The sequence below is a fragment of the Equus caballus genome, chromosome 5 (assembly GCF_041296265.1).
Source record: "Equus caballus isolate H_3958 breed thoroughbred chromosome 5, TB-T2T, whole genome shotgun sequence".
NCBI classification, from domain to species: Eukaryota; Metazoa; Chordata; class Mammalia; order Perissodactyla; family Equidae; genus Equus; species Equus caballus.
The window spans coordinates 6,633,224-6,656,756 of record NC_091688.1 but is presented as its reverse complement, the minus strand read 5'-3'; the positions used below and the strand labels follow the sequence as shown (position 1 = coordinate 6,656,756).

At 39.5% G+C, this 23,533-nt stretch overlaps 1 long non-coding RNA gene across 1 annotated transcript; it reads left to right on the top strand.

Annotated features, from left to right (window-relative positions):
• The first annotated feature begins 11,112 nt into the window (after positions 1–11,112).
• LOC138924212 (uncharacterized) lies at positions 11,113–21,646 on the top strand. The gene is made up of 3 exons (XR_011438981.1): positions 11,113–11,618; positions 18,471–18,563; positions 20,769–21,646. It is a non-coding gene; the product is annotated as an uncharacterized lncRNA (long non-coding RNA).
• Positions 21,647–23,533: the final 1,887 nt, after the last annotated feature.

Sequence of the window (23,533 nt, the reverse complement as noted above, 5' to 3'; positions counted from 1 at the left end):
CACAATGAGGCTAAGAGACTGGATTCACAATACATGTATTTTGAATTGGTCCAACATGTCACAATGAGTCAGTACTGAAATAAGGACTGGAACCCAGGACTCCTGGCTCCTAGCCAGGACTCTACCCACGTAACTATGTTTCCTGTGTTCTTGTTTTTGATCTTGAGTTAATTTTCAATCTCTCTCTCTTACTCTCTAGCTTTCTCTCCCTCCCCTTCTCTCTCACATACCATAGATGACCCTTGTTCGTGTCCTGCATAAATCACTCTCTAACGGAGCCTGTTTGTTGTGCTCTTCTCTAGGTACCCAAAGGAAGATTATGGCAGAGAACCAGGGCTCAACATTAAGGAAGATAATTGAAGGTCATTCAGCTGAAAATAATTCATATTTATCCACGGCTTCCTGTACCAGAGCATCTGGTTTCCCTTAGCCAGCATGGTGTCCTCTGGTTCTGACTGTGGTGGCCTACAGCAACCACATTTTTGCTAAAAAAGAAAAGAGTGCTTTCTTACATCTGTTCCCGAGATGTTTTTAAACTTCCTTGTACAGAGCAACGTTCTGCTTTTAGATGAACAAAGACTAAAACTTCATGGAGTTAGGTGCTGGTGACTCTGAGCATGCTCCTGGGCAGCTTCTCTGGTGCTTTCTCTTTCCAACAAGACCAATCACAGAATTAAACATTAGGAAAACTAAGGTCAACGAGTCCATCTTACTAACTCCTACCAGAACTTCACAGTGCTAAGTGGGCTTGGATCTGTCCTATTGTGCTTATCTCTACAGATGGAGAATATATTGACTCATCACCAGGCTACTAGATGAATACTGGACAGGCACAGGTTGCAGCATACCTGCTTACAGTAGGGCCCCGTTGTTAGTTTTACTTTTTTTGTCCATGACTGTTGTATTAGCAATAGAAATTCATACCTGTGTTTAAACGATAATCTCTTTCAGCCTGTTTATTAATAAATTATCCTTTGGTAGTACCTACTAGTTATCTTTTAACATTACCTACTGGTTGTCTTTTAAGAAACTTATTAGTTAGTTGAAGGAACAAACGTGAGAGAGAAAAGAAAGTGAGAAATAAACATTTCTTATCACAGGATAATGTAGGAGAAAAATGATACACACAAATATTAGAAAAACAGAACTCAGAAGTATAATCAATAGGAGGTGAATTTTGACCTTACTTTAAAATGAATGCTATTGCTGCAATCAATAGTAATAGCTAAAACTTACCAAATGCCTTCTTGTATTGTGCTTAGTGCTCGGGTCCACTATCTCATTTAATCATCACAACAAATCTGTGAAGTAAATAATATTCTTATACCCATTTTACATAAAAAGAAATTGTCTCATAGATGTATTTGTGGAGTTCCAGCAGGAAACAGAGGGAGAACTCAAAAATAGATTAATTGAATATAGTTTTAATAAAAGCACTATTTGCCAAAGTGTAGGCAAAGTGTAAGGAAATCATAAGGGATAATGCAGTACCCTGATGCTAGTTATGTTGGAGCCATTGCCTGCCCAAACCTGGTAAAGGAGAGGATGATGACCAGAAGCCAGAAACGGAGCTAAGTGGGGAGGACCATCTGATAGAATCCCCTTTGGTAGAGGGATGCAGCCAGCCTAAGGAAAATCCGAGGGAGGGAGTAGAGGAATAAATACTCCATCCTCATTCTCTCTCCATGCTCCAATTTAGCTAAAACCAACCAGAAACCCCAAACCAAGGGAGCCTGTGGGTAGACCCACAGAGGTCGGACTACCAGGGAAGAGAGCAAGGGGAGAGGGTGGAAAGCAGATCGAGATGGGCACAGTCACTTTCTAAAGTCACAGTGATAGAGCAGGTCACTAAGCAATGGAGCAGTGATGGAATTCATATCATAGCTGTCTAACCTTAGAGCTCAGGCTCTTAGTCTTCGCGCTCTGCTGCTAATGGCTTTGAAACGGCAAAGAGAAGGAGGTCAATCCAGGCAGCACAGAGTATAAGGGGAGGCAGAGAGGCAGGAATACGCAAAGCTATGACAGTTACCAGAAGAGTAACCTCTGAAAAGACAGCCCTGAGTCTGTTTTATCATCTCCAAAAGGTGTCTATAACACAAAATACAGCTCTTTTCCCTCAATGCAGCTAATATCATCAATTTCATTATGAGTGTTCCGACCCAGCCTAGAATGGAAGTGAACTACCCAACTTTATTCTCAGAGACAGTATCTCTGCTCCGGCAGAGTTTACTGCATTGTGAAAAACTGCCTGCTCTGTCTGTATGCCACACACCATTCATCTGGGGTCAAAAAGAAAGTGGCCATGAAATTGTCTATTAATTTTTCTTACTGTTTTGCCTCACAAAGCAGGAGTACCCACTCATTTCACCAAACCTGATTCAAGAAATTTTGCATATATGGCAAAAGAAAAGTTAGGAGAGGTGATTTAATTTACAAAAGTGTTCTTCACTCTATAAAAGGAATCATGTCAACATAAAAATCTGTAGCAATAATAATAATATAGAGAATTCTTCATGCTTTGATCAGCTGATAGTCTGATAGTAGCAGTGTTTCTAGAAGTTCACATGGTGCCAAGCCCCGATGGGATCTAGAGAGATGTCTCATAGTAGCTTACAAAATATTGTTCAGGAATTTCCTGTGCCAAAAGCAAAGGTGAAAAACAGGAGAGAAAGCCCGGAGAGCAGGAGCCACATAGAAAATGCACAAGAGCAGCAGCTTGGAAAGAAGTCCAGGGCCCATAGTTTCACTGACAGATGATGTAAGGGGGTATCATATTGAGTTACAAATCAAATTTCCAGAATAAGACTTCAATAGAATGATAGGAAGATGTCATCTAGTTTGTTTCCTGGAACTTGGAAGGAAAAAAAAGAATTGGAAAACAAGGGAAAAGATAAGAGATGAATCCAGAAGATTCAACATCCAACTAATAAGAGTTTTGAGAAGAGAGAACAGATGGAGAAAGAGGAAAAATAATCAGAAAAACAAAACAAGAAATTTTTTCCAAACTGAAAGGCAAATTCAAAATGGATGGTTCTACCGAATGCCAGGTAATGTAATTGAGAAAGGAGCCATTCTTAGGAAAATCATTGCAAAAATTTAAAACATAAAAAGAGCAGATCACAAATGCCTCTGGGGAAGTTTGTGCCCTGGAGGCTCTGATAGCTAATGTTATGTGATAAGCATTTTGCAATATATACATGTATCAAATCAACGCCGTGTACTCCTTAAACTTATGCAATGTTATATCTCAACAAAGCAGGGGAGGCGGGGGGAAGCCTCCGGGGCGAAAAGCACATCTGTGGTCAGTAAAACTATATGCTAGAGAATAGTATCTTCTAGTTCAAAGATCAATCTTTTTCAGCCTAGAATTTAATTTTTTAATTTATTTTTTTCACCATTGGATACATACATATTGCAAAATAATTACCACAGTAAGGTTGGTTAACACCTCCATCCCCTCACAGAGTTCCCTTTTGTGTGTGTGTGTGTGTATGTGGGGTGCTAACACTTACGATCTACTCTCAACTGTCAAGGGTGTAATACAGTATTGTTACTTAGAGTCACCATGCTACACGTTAGATCCCCAGAACTTGTCCACCTTATATTTGGGAGTTTCTACCCTTTGATCAATATCTCCCCATCCCCTTGTGCCCCTAGGCCCTGGCAATCACTGTTCTACTCTCTGTTTCTATGAGTTTGGCTTTTCTACGTTCCACATATAAGTGAGAGCATACAGTACTTGTCTTTCTCTGTCTGACTTGTTTCACTTAGCATAATACACTCAAAGTCCATCCATGCTGTCACAAAAGACAGGATTTCCTTCTTTTTTATTGCTGAATAATATTCTATTGTGTATATATCCCACTTTTTCTTTATCTATTCATCCATCGATGAACATGTAGGTTGTTTCCATGTCTTAATTATTGTTAATAGTTCAGCCTAGAATCTTATAATGACTCAAACTATCAATCAATATGAGGAAGAATAAGTAAATTTTAAGACTGAAAAAGATTCCAAAATTTTATCTCACTTACACCCAGTCATAGGCTGTCACTTGCAGGAATAAACCCCAAAAAGAGAAAGATGTGGGATCCAGTAAATTGTGTGTCCAATGCAGGAAGACGTAAAAGGAAGCCCCAGGTGACAGGTCAACCAGTCCAGGCAGTTAGACAAAAGTTTCCCTGAGGAAGATCTTGGGCTGGGGCGGCGGGGCGGGGGGGGGTTGGAGAAAGAGTGAATGGCATTGATTTACTGTTTTTTCAAAAAAAGGATGAGGAAAATTACATAAGAGAGATATTAAAATGTAGTACTCAGAAAAAAAAACCTTAAAAATATGATCAACTTAAAACACATACATACAAAGCAAATAAAAACATCTTGAGATTAATATTTAAAGAGAACCCTATAGACAAGGCATAGTCCAGATAGGAACACAACTAAATAGTGGCATGATTTTCATCTAGAGGTATGGGTCAGCAAGGAAACCAGTTAGGAAGCTATTTTCAGGTGAGAGATAATGATGGTCTGATCCAAGTTCATGGAAGTGGGATGGAGATGAAAGGGCAAATTTGAAATACTTGGGAATTAGACAAGTCAGGAAGTTGATATCAGAGAGGGAAGAGTCAAGATAGACTCCATGGGTTTGGTTAAGAAATCTGGGCATGAAATAGCACCATTCACTGAGAGAGGAAACATTGAAGCAGAAGAAGGTTTGGAAAATACAATGATAAGATCGTCTGAGTCTGAGATGCTGAAGGGACATCTAAGTGAAAATGACCAATGGGTAGCTGGATATATATGGTCTGGAGCTCTGGAGAACAGTCTGGTTTAACATGTGGTGTCTTAATTAATGAGAGATGGTGGGTTAATAGCTCCTGATTGAGGGTTCCCTGGGATTAAAAATCAAAATATCAATTAACAAACTTCTGGGAAAAATCATTCAGAATAATAAGTAATAAGATTGATGTGGAATCTTCCTAAAGTTATATTCCAGTTGTTTTGAGCCATACTAGATGTTGAATTTAAAAGAATGCATTTTGTTACATCCAACCAACATAATTTCAGAGTTGCAAGTGTTTTACTTGTGTTTCCTCATGTTGATACATAATCCTTCAAGATGACTTCTTATTTCTCTCCCAAATCTCCTTCTCAGTCACAACTAATCTCCTTCAAAATCCCTGGAAAAATGTATCCAGTTTGATGTCCTTGTACCTCTACCCCTAACCCGCCATGTTTTCCTTTCAATCCTCCCATCACAAAATCCACCACAAAATCCCAAAAACTATTCAAGCAAATCCAGACCATGGTTGCAGAGTGGGGAAAAGAAGCAACCAGATGTAGGCCAAGCTAGAGTCTTTTTCAGTGTCAGGGAAAGCGAAAGGTTGGAAATATGCAAATACTGATAAGCTTTATCCCATTCTACATGTATTGTTTCTAAATAATGACCAAGCAGTATTAAGTATTCAGTATAGTTAATAGCAAAGTGCTTTCCAGAGAAAGGCCAGTTTCCTGTCCACCAATGGGCCTCACAGGTGATACGGTTCTGGATCTGGCACTTATTTGTCAGTGTCTCTCCATGGTCATCAGTCCTGGGAAGTCTGTCTCAAACTAATCAAATGCATAAAAGATTGAAGTTTATCAATCAACCTACTTGGTCCCTTTACCCACTCACTTTGGGAGATACTCATTCCAGGGTCTATAATAATGATATTTCCCCATCCAGGGTACCACCTTCTCATTAGCAGAACAGTTCATAATGAAAATGCTACTCAGTGAGTAGAGAATAAAAACAAATGGAAATATGTATGATCTTAAGCAAACTTTCATATTCATGCTAGAAGTGGGACTGTGAGTGGAGAATCATTGCCCCCACATCACCCTGCTGTGACTGAGAACTCGAGCCTCCCAATTTGTTGTCTCTAGACTGCCCAGTGATAGTTCCCTTTTTTATTCATCCAGACTGAACCATCTTCTGTGTTCTCAGCTCTTTCTCCATATAAAGTACAAAGCAACTGGGTTCCAATTACTAAATTAAAATCACATTCTAGAACTGCCTGCTGGAAATTACACCCAGGTGACCTTAACTGGAGTTTTGTGTGATCCCAAACAGTTCAGGCACATATTTACAGTCTCCAGGCTACTCGCTCAGATGACAAACCTTATTTCCCCTATTTCCGATTTAGCAGGAGGCATCTCACTGCTGTTCCAATTGTATTGCTGTCATTCATCAGAAGAATAAAAATCTATCAATATTTCTCAGGCTTGTCGAATCTCTCCCTCTCTTCTCTCTTCTCTCTCTCTCTCTCTCGCTCAATCTCTCTTTCTATCCCACTCAAATATACCTCCCCTAGTTATCCAAAAGCCAAGGAAATATGAAAATAAAGAATTTTTCATTTTTAGGCATCAGAATCACCAGCCAAAGCAGGGATTGGTTAAAATGCTGGCAGAGGGGTGACATCTGATTCGGCTATTAGTAGGAGCTCTGCGTCAGATGGTTTAGGTAGATTTTTTTTCTCTTTATTTTTTTCATGAATTTTTCAACTTGGCCAAAATTTTTACTTTGATATAACACAAATAGAATTTGTATTCCACAATTCACTTAGCTGCTTTCATTGATTGGTTTCATGTTCTACCATAATTCCTACCGTTTTTTATCTTTTATCTCCTCTAGGGCGTTAGCCTATCACATGGGGACATTAGGGAAGGGGTGTGACTGAATCATGACACAGCACCTGGCATACAGTCGATGTGATGATTCAACATGGCAGGGCAGGCATTGGCTTCCTGCAGCCTCTGTCTAGACATTTCTCCTGCCAGTCTTCTCCGGATCTCACAGCTCTCCCCCTCCTTCTTAGAGGCAAAAACACATAAGTGTTTAGAGGTAGAAACACAGAAATAATCATTCAATTTGATGCCACAGCCAGAGTGAAAAATAATTTACCTGGACAGATAAGTGATGAGGTGGAGATAGGAAAGAGACGGTTTTAAGTTTAGAAAGAGAAGAGGAAAAGGGGATAGAATGATTGTTCATTTCATTTTCTGGCTCTTCTATCCCTCCTAGTAAATATATCAGTAGCAAATTTCATTTACACTTCTGACATAATTTTCACTTTGAGTCTTGAGCCCTGGATGGAAGTCTGGAAAAGCTATTTAGAAGTTAGCTCTTCCTTCAGCACTCCCATGTGCACTCAGAGAAACGCATACACAGACACAACTAGCACACCCACAGAGAAGCCACATGTGCACCTAAGAACACATGGACCAGCAGACAATAAAAATGCCCAGTGGTAGCCAGAACCACTCCAGCCACAGATGCTTTCTGCTGCAGACAGCACATGTGCTTCCATTCTCACACCCACACAGACACAAAGACCCATACACAGATGCCACAGCCACAGCCACACCCACAGCCCTGACTTACTCAGCTGTGACTTTCCTCCTACATGCCCTATTTGAACACAGGACTGTCTCCAATTAGAATTTCTCAACTCCATCTTTTCTTGACTAATCAAACTTCTCTCTGTATAGTCTCATGAAAACTCAATTTCTGAAATGCTCAAAATAACTGAGAATGGAAGAGAAATAAAGTGAAGCTCATTAGACTCCTGGGGCAACTGAAATTTGGAAAGCTAAGTGGAAAGGCTGTCTGGGCTGTCAGTGTTCCACCCCCCGCAGATATGTCAGTAGATGGATACCTAGGTGATCTGGAAATGGTGACAATGCAGTAATTACGAAGGAGCTGGCCACTGATACTAAATGAAGAAGAAAATATGACGTACTATGGAAAGAAAATAAACTTCAGAACCAAACAGACTTAGATCCAAATCTAGCAATGCTATTTACATAACTGTAAACTTGAGCAAGTTATTTAATCTCCGAATATCAATTTACTCAACAATAAAAACTACATTTCAGTGTTCTTGTGAAGATTAAGTATAATGATACATGTAAAGTGGCTATTACGTTGTTTGACTTCATAAACATGTGTTTTATTTTTGTTATTGAAGTTGTTCCCAAAATATTCTGTGAGCTCTCCAGGCAAAAGACAACAGCTTCAGTTTTCGGACTCTCTAAGCCAAAGTAGAATTCTTTTCTCAGCAATAGAGTGTCATTGGTAGGCCAAATTTGATGAAGGAATAAATGAATGAGCAAATAGATGAATGACTGAACGAATGGTAACTGTGTTATACATACCTTGTTGTTCTTAGAATCACCAACATCTAGTGTCGAATCTAGTGCATAGTCCTAGTGTTAGAGGTTGCTCAGTTTAATGGGAAAGACAGCTAGAAAAAAATAATTCTAGTAAAATGAGTGAGGAGTTGCAAGATTTTATTAGCGGAGAGGGAAAAAAGGAACTCTACTAGGGACAAGGGGATGTTCTAAGAAAGTTCTTCAAAGCAGTGATATGTAATCTATCTTGAAGCATGAATGAGTTTATTGGACAGAAAAAGCTGATAAAGGCATTCCAAGAAGAAGGAGCCTAGGCAAAGGTACAGAAACACAGAAGATGCTTACTTGGAACAAAATGAATAGGCTAAAGTGGCTAGGATATAGGGGGCATGGGGTACCAGCCAAGTGATAAAGCTGGAAATATAGTGTTGAGAACTAGCTTATGAAGGACCTTGTATAAAAAGTATCCATGCACACGAAGACATTATCTCTAACACAGAAGGTGACGGGCAGGGAAGTGACATGGTCAGATTTGTATTTTAAAAAGATGTCTCTACTATAAGCATGGGGATGGATTCCATCAGGCGGAGACTGAAGCCTAGAGTATCTGTCCGTTTAAGTCCTCACCCTCTTTCACAGGCATTATTGCAATGGCATCCATAATGCGGGAAAACGCAGTATATAAAGAAGAGGACACACTCAACAAAAATTTATGAGGTAGAATTGGCAGAATTAGAGAATTGATTAAATTTGAGGAGTGAGTAAGAAGGAAGAAGCATGAATGACTGAGAATACAAGCTTATGTGACTTGGTGAGTGTTGTTTCATGGATCGAAATAGAGAACTGTTCTAGTTATCTATTGCTACATAATATTTACTCCAAAACTTAATGGCTTAAAGTAACACAATCGTCGTATTATCATCTGTTATGGTCTTGGAGGCTGATAGAGATTAGCTCTATGGCTCTTGCTCAAGGTCTCCCACGTGCTACAGTCAGATGGTGACTGAGGCTGGAATCATCTCAAACGTTTCCTCACTCAAAAGTCTGGAGGTTCATACTGGCTGTCAACTTGAAATTCACTTGGAACTGTTCACCAGAGCACCTACACATGGCCGCCCCAGGTGGACTAGGCTTTCCAACAGCATGGTGGCTGGGTTCCAAAAGCAGATGTGCCAAGAAAACCAGGTGGAAGTGAATGGAATTTTTATGACCTGGCCTTGGAAGTTACATAAAGTCACTTCTGCCACCAATCACTTCACTGATCAAAGTAGTCACAAAGGTCCACACAGGTTCAGGGAGGGAATTTACACCCTCAGCTCTGGATGGGAGGAGTTATAGCATCACATTACAACGTCACAATCAGATATATTGTGGTAGTCATCTTAGGAAAATACAATCTGCCGCAAGAACATAGAAAGAAGAGCAAGTTTGAGTCTTGCTTTACATGTATTGAGTTTCAAATGTCTGCAGACACCTAGATGAAGAAGATAAATGGAAAATAAATTTGGTTTTGTGGTTCATATTTGAGAGTTGTCAGAATATACATGGTAGTGGAAGACATGGGAGCAGATGTTAGTTATTCAGGGAATAGGGAAGAAAAGAGAAAAGGGAATAAAAGAGGAGGGGAGGGGAGGGGAGAAGAGGTTTATTAGTGCCCACAAATTAGGACTAAAAACAACATAAATGTATTGTCTCCCAGTTCTGGAAGCTAAAAGTCTAAAATCAAGGTGCTGGCAGGGCCATGAAGCCTCTTGTGGAGGAACCCTTCTTGCCACTTCCAGTTTCTGGAGCCCCAGGTGTTCCTTGGCTTGTTGCAGCACAACGCCAATCCCTGCCTCTGTCCTCACACTACCACCTTTCCTCTGTATGTGCTGTGCCCAAATTCTCTTTTCTTATAAGGACACCAGTCATATTGGATTTAGGGCCCACCCTACTCCAGTAAGGCCTCATATTAACTTAGATAATTATATCTGCAATGACCCTATTTCCAAATAAGTTTACATTCTGAGGTATTAGGTAGTTAGGGCTGTAACATTCTTTTTTTGGAGAGGACATAATTCAACCCATAATAGGAGAGAAGATGAGAGAAGAGGAAAGGATGACAGAACCAGAAGCCCAGGCATGCCACAATGTAAGGATGAGACAGAAGAAGATGAACCAGTGGGGGTAAAAAAAAAAAAAAAGAGAGAGAGAGAGAAGGAACAATCAGAGAAAAAAACATGGAACAAGGATTTGGAGGTGGAAGAAAGAAAGATGTGGTCAAAAACATTCAATTAACAAAAGAACCGAATGGTCTCCATTTGAGTCATGAACAGAGAGGTTATTAGAAACTTTTGTAGGATGAGACTTCGTGCAGAGGTGGGGCAGGAGCTAATTTGTGGGATACTAATGGGTGAAAGGAAGAGGAAGAAGTGGCCACAGTCAGTCTACAGCATGGGGCTACCAAAATTTCATAGCAACTCCTCTACGAAGTTTACCCCAAAATTACCTCTAGTAATCTCTTCTTCCTGTTAGCTAAATCCTGTCTACAAAGCTAAAAGGAAAACTTGAAAGTGAGAAGAGAGGAAAAGAACATAATTGTGGGGAGCAAACTAGGACTGCCATTTTAGGAACTTTCTTGTGGTTTCCCCATAACTAGAACAGCGGCTTTTGGGCATGATGTGGTCCAGGACAGATGCTTCATGGGGAGCACTCAACAGCCGTTCACAAAAGTGAGATCTGCAGATGCAGGGATGGGACACTGCAAAGGGAAAATGAGTGATTAGCTTAAGGAATAATATCAAAGGTCTGGAGGATGGAAAGAGGATACAAATGCCAGGAGAAAAAGGATGTGGCCAGAGCTAGGCTTAATTGTTTATTTCCTTGATCCCTAAGGAGCATCCAAGCAGAGAGGCAGTTCTGGGCGGCTTCCTTTAAAACTGTAGTTTCCACAAGTGAGAAACTAGGGAAAGCAGATATTTTCTTCTCCAATACTCTTCAAACACTCATTTCTCATCCCTGAGACCCAGACCCCCTGACTTTCTCACTCTTCTCTGAATCTCCTGCTTCTCTTGCATATTTTGTTCTCATATTCTCCGCTTTCATCCATTAAATACTTCTTTTTCTTTTTCCTTGTCCCTTTTCTCCACCTCACAGTCAGCCTAATCATGGCACAGACAACTAGAGGGAGATTGTTCCACTCCCTTTCTGAAATTTCTGAAATCCATCTACAGAATCGAGGTCGGTAATCCTCATCTTTGTCCATGTTTCCTAAGTCACAAGGACAAGCAGAAAAAGGAAAAGATAACACCTGTGTGGTTCCCCCAGAAGAAGGAGTAAGATATACACATCTCTGAAGTCCCGGCCATGAAATGGATAGAAATGGCAGAATTCAAGCTGGAGTTTTACAAGTTGAATGTACAGTGGCTCCTAACCTCTTCCCAAAGGGCAGATGATCCTTTATTCTTAAGGTGGGTGAAAATTTGGGCTTAGGATTCTCTTCAGAGGGAGCTTTGTTCTAACTGTTTGAGTGCACAATGATACTAGTGATCCACCTCCTAATTTGCTAGCTTACTGGGGGGAAGAGGGTAAGGGAGCCTGGTACATCCATTTGTTCCAATAATAAGTAGGAAAATATCTTTAAGTATCCAGATACAGGAATGAATAGGAAATGTGTTAAGAAATGTGGCTCAGCACAAGTTAACAGGTAATGTAACTACGCTCACATGAGGTATGATGTGTGATATAACTTAGGAGACAACAGAGCACAGTGGACTAGAGAGCAAAATCTAGAGCCAAGATCCCTTGGTTTAAATTTTGGCTCTCCTGGAGCAAATTAGTCAACGTCTCTGTGACTCGGTATTCTCAGCTGTAAAATGAGGATGATAATAATAATGGTACCAAATACACAGAGTTAATAAGAAGTCTAAATGAGTTAATAGATAAAGATTGTAGAACAGCATCTGGCATAAAGCAATGCTATGTAAATGTTACTCATTATTCTGCAAATAGAACGGTTAACTAAGGTCCTAAAACGATAATAGTATTATTTTAAAATTCCAGCCTCTAAGAATATATTTCATATAGCACAATATATTTTATATGGTACATAGTACAATAGAACATTTTTAATTCAAGCCATTTTTATTTAAGCCATTTTATTTTAAGCTATTTTTGTCATAAACACTTTAAATTTTTAAAACCTAAAGTAAGTTGTTTTAATGTAACATTTTGTAACTGCTGTTTGTTCTTTATTCATATAGCCAAAAATTTAAACAGAATATATTTGGTTTTTATAAAAAGAAATAAAATGAGGTTAACATTGAAAATGAAAAGCAGATTTCTTCTTAAACTTAGCTTTTGATAAATACACATGATACTGTTTTCCGCAATATAATATAGCCAGCGTTTTGGGGAGACTGGTCTCCTGAACATCAGATTTAATTAATGAAATTTAAACTCCAGACCCCTAACCTCTCCCATGTTATAAGTGTGACCTTAACGAAGTTGGCAATCCATCCCTGCTTTCCCTTGCTAAATATCCAGGTGACACTGGACCAGCCAACTTTGGGTACAAATTAACATGTATCTTGCTACTGTCACCTTTAAATGTTCTACTTGCCTAGACATGTGCATACACATACAAACTCAGACACCCCTGCATCAGTTAGGATTGTTTTCAGTAACAGGTAACCTAACAGGGGCTTAAGCAAATATGAGATTGTTGTTGTCATTTAACAAAATGTCTGCAAGTAAGTGGCATCTGGCATTGGTTCAGTGGCTCAAAATGGCAAGGCTTTCTCTCCAGGTTGTAGGACGGCGGCTTCATCACAAGCCATCACTTCAACATTCATGGCAGGAAGAAGAGGGTAGTACACAGCACCAGCAATGTCTGTCTTTGTATCAGAAAGCAGAAACATCCTCAGAAGCTCTCCTCTGCCCTTCACACACACACAGCTGATTGCCCTTTGGTTTCACCGTCCAGGATTGGGTCACAACACCACCTGTAGTTGCAAAGGAGGATGGGAAAGTGGGAAACAGGTTACTTATGATTGTCTTACACCAAATATGATTCCTCAACTGGGCCTAGGCATTACCACCCAGCAAAATTAGGGCTTTGTTATCAAGGAAGAAGGGAATATCACTATTGGGTAAGTTATAAAAACGTCTGTCACAGTTACTGACCACTTTTTGGGAGCCTATATGTAGAAGGTACAGACCTAGTGACCTTACGTGCATTATGTCATTTAATCTTCACCACACCACGCAATACTCATTTGTAAATGCTGTTTGTTCTCTGTTCTTTATAAATAGGGAAAGTGAGCCTCACTGAAGTTGCAGGTACCTTGCCCAAGGTCACACAATCAGTAAGTGCAAGCTGGGATTTGAGCTCACGTCTGACTTCAAGTTCATACCCTTTCTACAATATCATCCTGCCCATATTCTTACCATCTGTTTCTTGGCCATCCCTAAGTCTATCTGGCTGCCACATATATTCTTGGCTTCATACTGTCTTGATCACAAGCCTATTCCCAAAAAAGTCTAAGTCATTTGGAATGTTGATTTAGACGATTGTCCTTATATATGTCAAAATGCTGGCAATGCAACAGTGAACAGAACAAATAGGTTTTTGATCTTTGAGTTTCCATTCTAGTGGGGAGGAAAGGCATGTAACATGTAAACAAAGATAATTTCAGATAGTGAAATTCTTACAAAGAAAATGAAATAAGATAATGTGATAAAGAATAATCTGCAGCCTACTTTTGATGAGATACCTAGAAAGCACTGAGCCCTGATTGCTACGAGGAGATACTCTGGTCAAATTTCGGGGAAAGAGAACTCTGGCCAGTGGGCCCAAGAAGTGCAAAGGCCCTGAGGCAGGAATGTTTTATAGGTACAAAACGTTGATCAGTGATGTTGGAGAACAATGATTGAGAAAGACATGACAAGAAATGAGATCTGAGAGAATCCTTATTTTATTCAAAATGCAATGGGTGTTTTGACAAGTTTTAAAACTTTTTCTTTAATCACCACGGTAGCTCTGAGAAAGCGACTTGACAAGGTACATGAGAGAAAGTACAGATTTCAGTGAGGTGGGTTGGCCAGAGCAGTGCTAATGGAGATAGGATAAAAACGGATGGTTCAAAATAGGTAAACACTGTGACACAACTTACCTTTGGGGAAATTTGTTTTCTCGTTCATCCTTTTTCGTCTTGGTTTTGCAATACCACTGTGTTTATCACATTCATATGCATGCACTCCAACAAATGGTGGCCCCTGTTTTCTTCCTAAATGCTTTTATAAAAAGTGCCTTGACCGCTGACAAAATTCAGCCAGATATTTAGCCCTTTCTCCTTCTTGAATGGACTGTATCTACAAGGCAGTCCTGGAGCAGTCAGTTCATTCAGCCTCTGAATTCAGAGCTGCCTCATCCTTCCAGAAAAAAATAAATAGTGATCAGTCTCATATCTTTTTATAGATACAGCCTGTCAGAGGTTTGGCTTTATATAATTTGCTTTAATGAATGATAGGCTTCTCCCCTTTTTCTCTGAGTTCATGAAATTAGTCAGGATAATAGAAGTAAGATTCTCCCAGAAACTGTGTTCTGGGGTTAATCAGTGTGTTCCTAATTGGAATTATGAGTGGAGTAAGTGAGGAGAAACACATGTCACTTTTGGAAGCCTCCATCGTAAATTTACGATGGCCGAACGCTAACTCCTTCTGGAAAAACCATCTGAATTTAATTGCAGTGGGAGCTGATAACGGTGCTGGTGTTCCTCAGAGTGAAATTTAGATGACTCTTGCCCAGCCTGTCCTGTTCTGCTCTTTGGTTATCTAAGGCCTGCAATGATGACTGGCCAGTCATCCTCAGCATGTGCTTTGTGTATCAAGTTTAAGCTTCTTCAATTAGGATGGAAAGGAGATATGTCGCACCAGAACGAATTCTGTGCAAATAATTTGAATTTTCTTTTTTATTAATTTGGGTAAAGATGACTTCATCCACAAAGCACAAGAGGAAATCAGGGTCTGGCTGTTATCTGGGTAATTAAACAATGGAGAGAGCTAAACGAATGACTGGGGCCAAAAGTACTTCAGACAGGAAACCTTGGGCTCATGGATCTTTACAGGCTTAAGGATCCTGCCTTTAGGACGTTTAAGGGGAAGCCTCGCATTTGGGAATCTTTGGAGGGTTGGAAACAGATCTCCAGGTGAGCAATGCAGACAGTGAACGTTTTCAGTTACAATATCCAATTAAAACATTCTTGTACAATTAGGAAAGGAAAGAAACCAGAAGATATTTAATGCCTTTTAAATCCAAATAAGTTTAACTATAATAAAAACACATGCCAACTCCTTGACTTCCTGGCCTAATAACTCCCTGGTATGGCTGCGAGGCCTGAGCCAAATTGCAGGAACCATGACCTGGAAGGATTTGGTGCAATTGCAAGGTTTCTGTGAGTTCCCTATTCTGAGTTAGTCTCAGCAGCCGAAACAGTGATTTATAAAATACTGAGAAAAATGGGTTTTTGCATCCAGACTTTAACTTCCAAAAATATTAAGCACCTCCTAGTTATTAGGGACTGCTAACCAGTATTTGGATTATCCACATCACCTTCTGTTAAGTAAACAAACGTAAAAAAAAATAAGAGAGTTGCTGTTAGTTATCATGTGTATTTCAATAGCAATAGACTATATTAGTTTCTGTTTATCAGACTTCCCTAATCTAGGGGGTCTCATTCTATGGCTTTTAGATCTTCTTACTGGTTTGATAAATATATCTGGAGCACTCAGACTCTCAAATAACTGTCAAGATTTCATTCTGAACCACATCAGACGATTGCTCATCTCGCTCTTAATCATGCAACTCCTTCCTTCCCACCCACACACAGCGAGGCTGCTTATGTACTTTGTTGATCTGAAGGCAATAATACTTGTAATCCAACCATGCAACTTTCTCTTTTTGGCAAGCGAAACAAATCATTGCATATTTCTGGACTTCTCTCTCCTTTTATCAGTGATTTGGGGGTAATCATCTTGGTCGCCTACTTTGTTTTCCTGGGTTTGGAGGGGACTGACAATTCATGGAACATTGTGAACAGAGAAGAAAGCTGAGTCTAAGTGCCTCGAATTACTATTTTTACAAGTCTCAGCTGCCATAAGGAGAAGGAAAATCTTCACAATTTGGAAGGCTTTCTGAAAATTAGCCCCATTGCACCAAACCTTTGATCTTTTGGTCAAACTGTCAATCTCTTGAGAACTCAGCTCTCTTGTGAAATTTCCAGGCTGTTCCCAAAACAATTGGTTGCATAAGTTCTCAGAGCCAGACCCACAAAGCTTCTCCGTGTTTTGGAAAGTTCCCTAAATAGACTTAGGTAATGATGGCACTAGTGGGGAGACCAAGGCGTGGCGCCGCCATATCCTTTCCAATCACACACAGCTCTCTTTTACTTTCTATTGACATCTCTCTCTCTTTCTTCTCCTATTTCCCTTCTTTCTTTATTTCCCACTCCTCTCCTCTTCTTCCTTTCTTTCTTTCTCCCTTTCCTTTCCTTTCCCCACACACACGTCCAAGTCTTGGACCAGGCTCTGAAATCATCAGCTTTGCTCAGGAAGTCTGCTGCTAGACCTAAGGGTGAAAGATGTTTAGGTAAAACCCAGGTGGGACACCACATCACACGCATGGAGTGAAGCTCTGGTTGCCAAGTGCTCCAAAGACAACTTTTCCCACAGTGTCTCAGAACTTTTGCTACAGGCTGCTCCAAGAGGGAGTTAAAAATATGGTTAAAAATATGGAAGATCCCATGCCAAATAATTGAAAACAAATAACTGGTTTATAGTAAGAACTTGCTAGTTTTTGCTTTTCTGAAGTGTAGAGTAAAAAGTTTGATTCCTTTGTCTTAATAGCAGTGTTTATTTGCTAAATTAAAATAAACATAAATGGGGGGCCAGCTCGGTAGGGTACTCAAGTTCACATGCTCCACCTTGGTGGCCTGGGTTTCGGATCCTGGGGGCAGGCCTACACACTGCTCATCAAGCCATGCTGTGGCTGCATCCCACATATAAAACAGAGGAAGATCACAACAGATGTTAGCTCAGGGCCAGTCCTCCTCACAAAACAATAAAATATAAATTGAAAATAAGTTGAATAAACTAAAATATGTATAATCGATTATAAATTTAAATTTATTATAAATTTATAATTTGGTATAGACTCCCTCTCAATTTAGTATTATTAAAAGCCTGAAATAGGAGCCAGTTCCACGGCTGAGTGGTTAAAGTTCTGCATGCTCAGCTTTGGCAACCCAGGGTTCACAGGTTCAGATCCTGAGTGCAGACCTACTCCACTCATCAGCCATGCTGTGGAGGTATCCCACGTACAAAGTAGAAGAAGATTGACAAAAATGTTAGCTCAGGGCTAATCTTCCTCAGGCAAAAAAAAGAGGAAGACTGGCAATGGATGTCAGTTCAGGGTGAGTCCCTCACAAAAAATAAAAGAGAAAAAACCTTAAGTAAAATCACATATACTATTCTGTGTGATTTTTTATATCAGTAAATAAGCTTCTGCTTGCCAGTTTTATGCACAACTGTAAGGTGTATGAAACTGACTTTTGACAGTATTTTTTGCGTTGATTCCTGTCTGTTTTTATTGTATTATTTAGATCTCAGTCCTAATTGTATATTGTTTATATTCTCACTGCCTTTATTGTTGCTGTAAAATGTTTCATGCATGCCTTTACAAACATGAGATCTTTATTCTAACCTTTTGTATAAAAGATATCTATTGAGGGGCTGGCCCCGTGGCCGAGTGGTTAAGTTTGCACGCTCCGCTGCAGGCGGCCCAGTGTTTCGTTAGTTCGAATCCTGGGCGCGGACATGGCACTGCTCATCAGACCACGCTGAGGCAGCGTCCCACATGGCACAACTAGAAGGACCCACAACAAAGAATACACAACTATGTACCGGGGGGCTTTGGGGAGAAAAAGGAAAAAATAAAATCTTTAAAAAAAAAAAAGATATCTATTGATTTACACATGCAATCAACCTTTTTAAGAGAAAAAATAATTAAAAATAAATATTTTATTTATTTGCATTAATTTATACATTCTTATTCATTAAATGTAAAATTAATAATATAAATAAAATAAATTTATAAATTGAAAAAAATAGATTGAAATATATAAATTGAAATAAATAGAATTATTGAGAATTTTTATCTATTTAAGGCTTTTGAGGTAAACTATGTACTGATTCCAGGAACAATTTTAAGTGACATTTGTTAACATAAATTAACCCCCTGCACTTCTGGAATTTCTTCCGTATAGTCTTCCCTTTCCTGTGAGCGATTCTCCGTGACATCTCAGAATGAGTAGGACCTCCTGTGTGAGCAGACGTTTGGAAAAGCCACAAGGGATGAGGTTAGTAACTTCAGTTATCTCACCAAATTTAAATAGACTAATTTAAAGGCATTTACTTTTCAAAAAGCAGAAAATATTTGATTGCAATCAAAATATAATTGGATCAGAATTCCTAAAGATTAAAACTTATCTAGAAAGAGGCCCTCTCACTGTGCTCCTTCCTACTGCAGAGCTCTGAGTCTGTAATCATCCTGCTTTCCTCCTTTCTGCACTCTTATCTCTTACTGCGCTGTGGGAAAACATTTGTGGACTATTTTACAAACCATATAGAGTAGCTTTTTCAAATAGGTATACTTCTCTTTGGAGTACACATAACTGTTCAGAAGATACTCGCAGTTTTAAGGAAATCAATTTCCAGATATGCAACTTCCAAATCTACTCTTTCCTAAAAGTGGTCTGCCTAGGTAGGTGTCTTCAGTGAAATCTTCATGGACCTTCTCCTGCCCACTTCCGTTCAGTAAAAGAAAAGATTCAGAGTAGCCTATTTCCCTTTCCTTAATTTCTGAAATGGCAAGAAAATATAAATGGATTCCATAGACTACACTATGTCAAGAAGAGCTTCCAGTAATTCCAAGTGACTGGGTTAACCTTGTGCTTCCCGTATGTTCAACCAAATGCCAGAAGCTAACAAAATACTACACCTAGCAGCAGAATACTAACATCCTATCTAAACAAAATCAGGTTAAAATACACATCACAGAGATACTTGAATGAGAAAGAAAAAACACAGAAAGTAGTTTTAAGGGTGCTCGCGGAAGGAAGAGACGTAGACCCAGCTATGACAGTAGGAAGATCTGGGAGCTGAGGGATGTATTTGTCCTCCCAAAATTCCTATGTTGAAGCATTAATCCTCACTGTGATCATATTTGGAGACTGAGCCTTCGGGTGGTAATTCAGTCAGGAAGGTGGAGCCCTCATGGTGGGATCTGAAAGACAAGAGAGATGATCCCTCTCTCTCCCTCTCTCTCTCTCTCTTTCTCTCATTCACTCTCTGCCATATGAGGATGCAGCAAGAAGGCAACCATTTACAAGCCAGGAAGAGAGCTCTCACCAGAAAACAACTGCCATGTTGGCACCCTGATCTCAGACTTCCCAGCTTCCAGAACTGTGAAAAATAAATGTTTGTCGTTTGAGTCACCTGGTCTATGGTATTTTGTTACAGCAGCCAGGATGGGCTAAAACACTACCTTAATCTCTGCAGTGAAGTGTGCCCCAAATCTCTGTACCCTAATCTATCTGGCTTATTCTTCCCTATCCCACATGTTTCTCCATATATTAGCAACGTAAAACCAAGAATTAATTCTCTCAGAATGTGTTTCTGAACCAAAACCCATTGCTAAGAAAATCTAATGCCTGAGAAGGGAATAGGAAACAATGAAGATGAAAGAAAAAAACATGAAAAGCAAAAGATGCAAAGAAAAAAGATGAAACCAGGGGAAAAGTGGGAGAAATCAAAATTACATCCATGAGAGCATACTATTCAACCTCCATGGGAAGGAAATGTATCATTAGTTATTATTGATATTAGTTAGATAGATATAAAGCAAATTAATTTTACTCCTCCTATCATTATCTTAACTCAGTCACTTAATACTCCCTAAAAATCACATTGGAAATACCACCTATTGAGTTTTCTGAATAAACCGCTGCAACAATGTTATGGACAATGTCTGATTTCATTAGCTAATTGGAAATATTACCAACTAAATTTCAATGAAGAACTAGTTTTGAGTACAATTAGTTCTTCCTAGTGTTCTTATAAAGAAGGAGTGAGAAAGTAAAACCCTATTCTTATATTTCAGCCCTGGAGGGAGATTTACAGTGAAGTTAATGACACTTAAGCTTCTAGGTGGCTGTTCAGCTATATGGGCTCTATCCAGGTCCCTGGGAGGCCATATACGTTTTTGCAAAATTTAGAAAGGCAAAATACTTTACCCATGACTGAGTAAGACCACTGTCTCTTTCCATTCTGACTTTCTCTTCCATACACTTCCCCTCCAGTGGAATGGTGTTGGAGAGGCAATGGGCATTTGGTGGGGTTCCCGACAAGAGGAAATTGAATTGAAGGTAGATTTAGTTTGGGTTTAGAGGGCTATCATTATGGCATTTGCAGTCATTTCTATGTGGACAAAGTGATTGCTAGCCATGTTGGTGTAGAAATGGCATCAAGGCTGACTCCTACTGTCACTTGTGCTTTCTTTCCAGTGTCATTACACAAATCTGCAGGGCCATGGGTCATATTGAAATGTGAACATATCCTATGGTCCCAGTGTTGGGAGTACATGAAGAGTGGAAGAGAAAGGAAGTGTGAAATGGAGGAAGCCAGAAATCAATCTGAAGAAAATTCTCCCAACAACAGTTGTGCAAACTTTCAGTTTCTCATCAATGATTTTCTTTGCAAAGATGCCTGGTCAAGATGGACCTTCTCTCCTGACCAGAATATACTGCAGCATATACAGTTATAAACACATCATACATTATTTTTCCATTTTGATGGGGACTATGAGAAATAAAATACTAGACTTATCAGAATTCCTATGATTGTAGAGCACAAACTGGAAGCAGCAGTAAAAGCTATGTGTATTAAGCCACTGTATTCATCTAAACTAGGAGTAGTACAAAATTTCAATCAACTATGCTAAAGGAGAGAGCGAGCTATCTTTCTATTCTCTCTGTAGAAAATACTACAAAATCATTTTAACATGAAAAGGCAAAGAGTATGCAGTCAAAAACGTAGGAAGACAGCATAGTGGTATGTCAAGCAGTCAGTTAATAAAAATATGTCATTTTTCTTTTCTTTTTTTTTTGAGGAAGATTGGCCCTGGGCTAACATCTGTGCCCATCTTCTTCTACTTTATATGTGGGTCACCTGCCCCAACATGGCTTGACAAGCAGTGCGTAGGATCCGAACTGGCAAATCCTAGGCTGCCAAAGCAGTGTGTGCGAACTTAACTGCTCCGCCATCAGGCCAGCCCCTGTCATTTTTCTTGATTTTGTGATACTTGTCGTATTGGTCACATTTTTAGAAGTTATTTTTTGGGATTTCTTTTCACTTTCTAAATAAATCCTCAGTTGTTGCTTAATTCTTCCAATTGCAGAAGCTTCATGTTTCCCTAAACCCCATTTGCTCTGCTCCCTAAGTCTATGCCTCGCTAACAGGCACAAATGATTCTGCAAATTCCTGTCTGCTGTTCAAAGTGACGTCAGGCGCTTTGTCTCCTGGGTATGAGGAGCAATTGTAGATTTGCTCTAACAACAAATAGGTAAGAGTTATGAACATGCCTTTCTTTTCTTCAGCAGAGTTAAACAAGGGCTCACTCTCTGGATTTCCAGATGCACTTAAAATGAAATAATAATGTTAGGCCAGTCTTGCCCTGCTTTAAATTAATCATTCCAGGAAGAGACATTAAACTTTTCAGACCACCAATGTGCACAAATGCTTTAGTGCCCCAGACCATACACTCTCTCTTGATTATTTGGGACACAAGGAAAGGTAAGCTCAGTAAATGAGGTTGTTTTATGATCAATTTAAGTAATCTGAAAAGGAAATTAATACTTTTATTACTTTCTATAAGTGAAAAACTTCCTTAAAAATCTATAAGAGTTCTTTATGTTATAGTAGCTAGGACTCTCTGAGCCAAATAATGGATCCAGAGAAATAACAGAAAGTTAGGGAATGGATGCATGGCCCCACAAATCAAAATGGAATAGACAAGAAAAACTGGAAACTAATCTGGGGCTAAAGAAAATCAATACTAATGGAGAGAAGCAAATTCACTTAATTAGAAATCAGGCTGTGATTTAAAAATAAAGTATTTCTTAGTCTTTCTGAATAGTAAGAATGTTTGCTGGGGCTACTGCAAGGATGGGAAGGGAGTCTGGAGAAAACATGGAGAGCGTTTGTGACCCTCTACTCCACATTAGTACTCTCAGTACTTATTATGTGAGAAAAAAATCTCTTTCAAACACTTGTCTCAAACTTTAAGTGCTCACAGCCATCCAGTAAAGAAAGTAAAAATATCCTAATTGAACAGAAAAGGAAACTAAGTTTACTTCTCTGCCCTCATTTTTTACCTCTTTCTGCCTCAACCAGCTCCAGCCATGCTGGCTTTTGTTCTGTTTCTGAAACACCAAACATACTCCGGTCTCTGAGCCTTTGAATTAGCTCTTCCTTCTGCCTAGGACATTCCTCCTAGATTCTACATGGCTCACTCCCTTACTCTACTTAGATCTCTGTTCAAATGTCACCCTATCGAGAATCCCTACTCCATAACTTTGTCCCCTTACCCCGTTTTATTTTTCTTCTTAGTATGTCACGGAGTTTTTGTTGCTCCTAATTGTCTTCAAGAGCTAATGGACATTTGGAGATAGAACTTGATCACTGCATAGCTCAAAAGGAACACAGCAAATAGCTTTGCTCTACAACTGGTCATACAAATGTTGGTTTCCAATTTGATGCCTTGCAGTATCTTACATGAGAGATTTTCAAACAAAGCTCACAATGAACTCTTAACTGGTTGTACATGGTCAAATTCTTCTACTAGATGGACTATTTATTTCTTTAAATACTGGCATTTATATGACTCAAGGTCCCAGTAGGTATCAGTTGGCATACTCGAATTAAGAAAACTCTAGGATTTTTTAAGTAAGGGACAGTTTACATGGTGTATTAGTTTCCGAGAGCTGCTGTCCAACAAACTAGGTGGCTGAAACAGAAGAAATTTATTGTCTCACAGTTGTGGAGGCCAAAAGTCCAAGACCAAGAGGTAAGCAGGTTTGGTTTCTTCTGAGGCCTGTGAAGGAGGATCTGTTCCAGGCCCCTCTCCTAGCTTCTGGCGGTTTGCTGACAATCTTTGGCATCCTTTGGCCTGTGCATGCATCACCCCGATCTCTACCTTCATTTTTATGTGGTGTTCTTCCTGTGTGCATGTGTCCATGTCCAAATTCTTCTTTTTTTCTAAGGACACAGT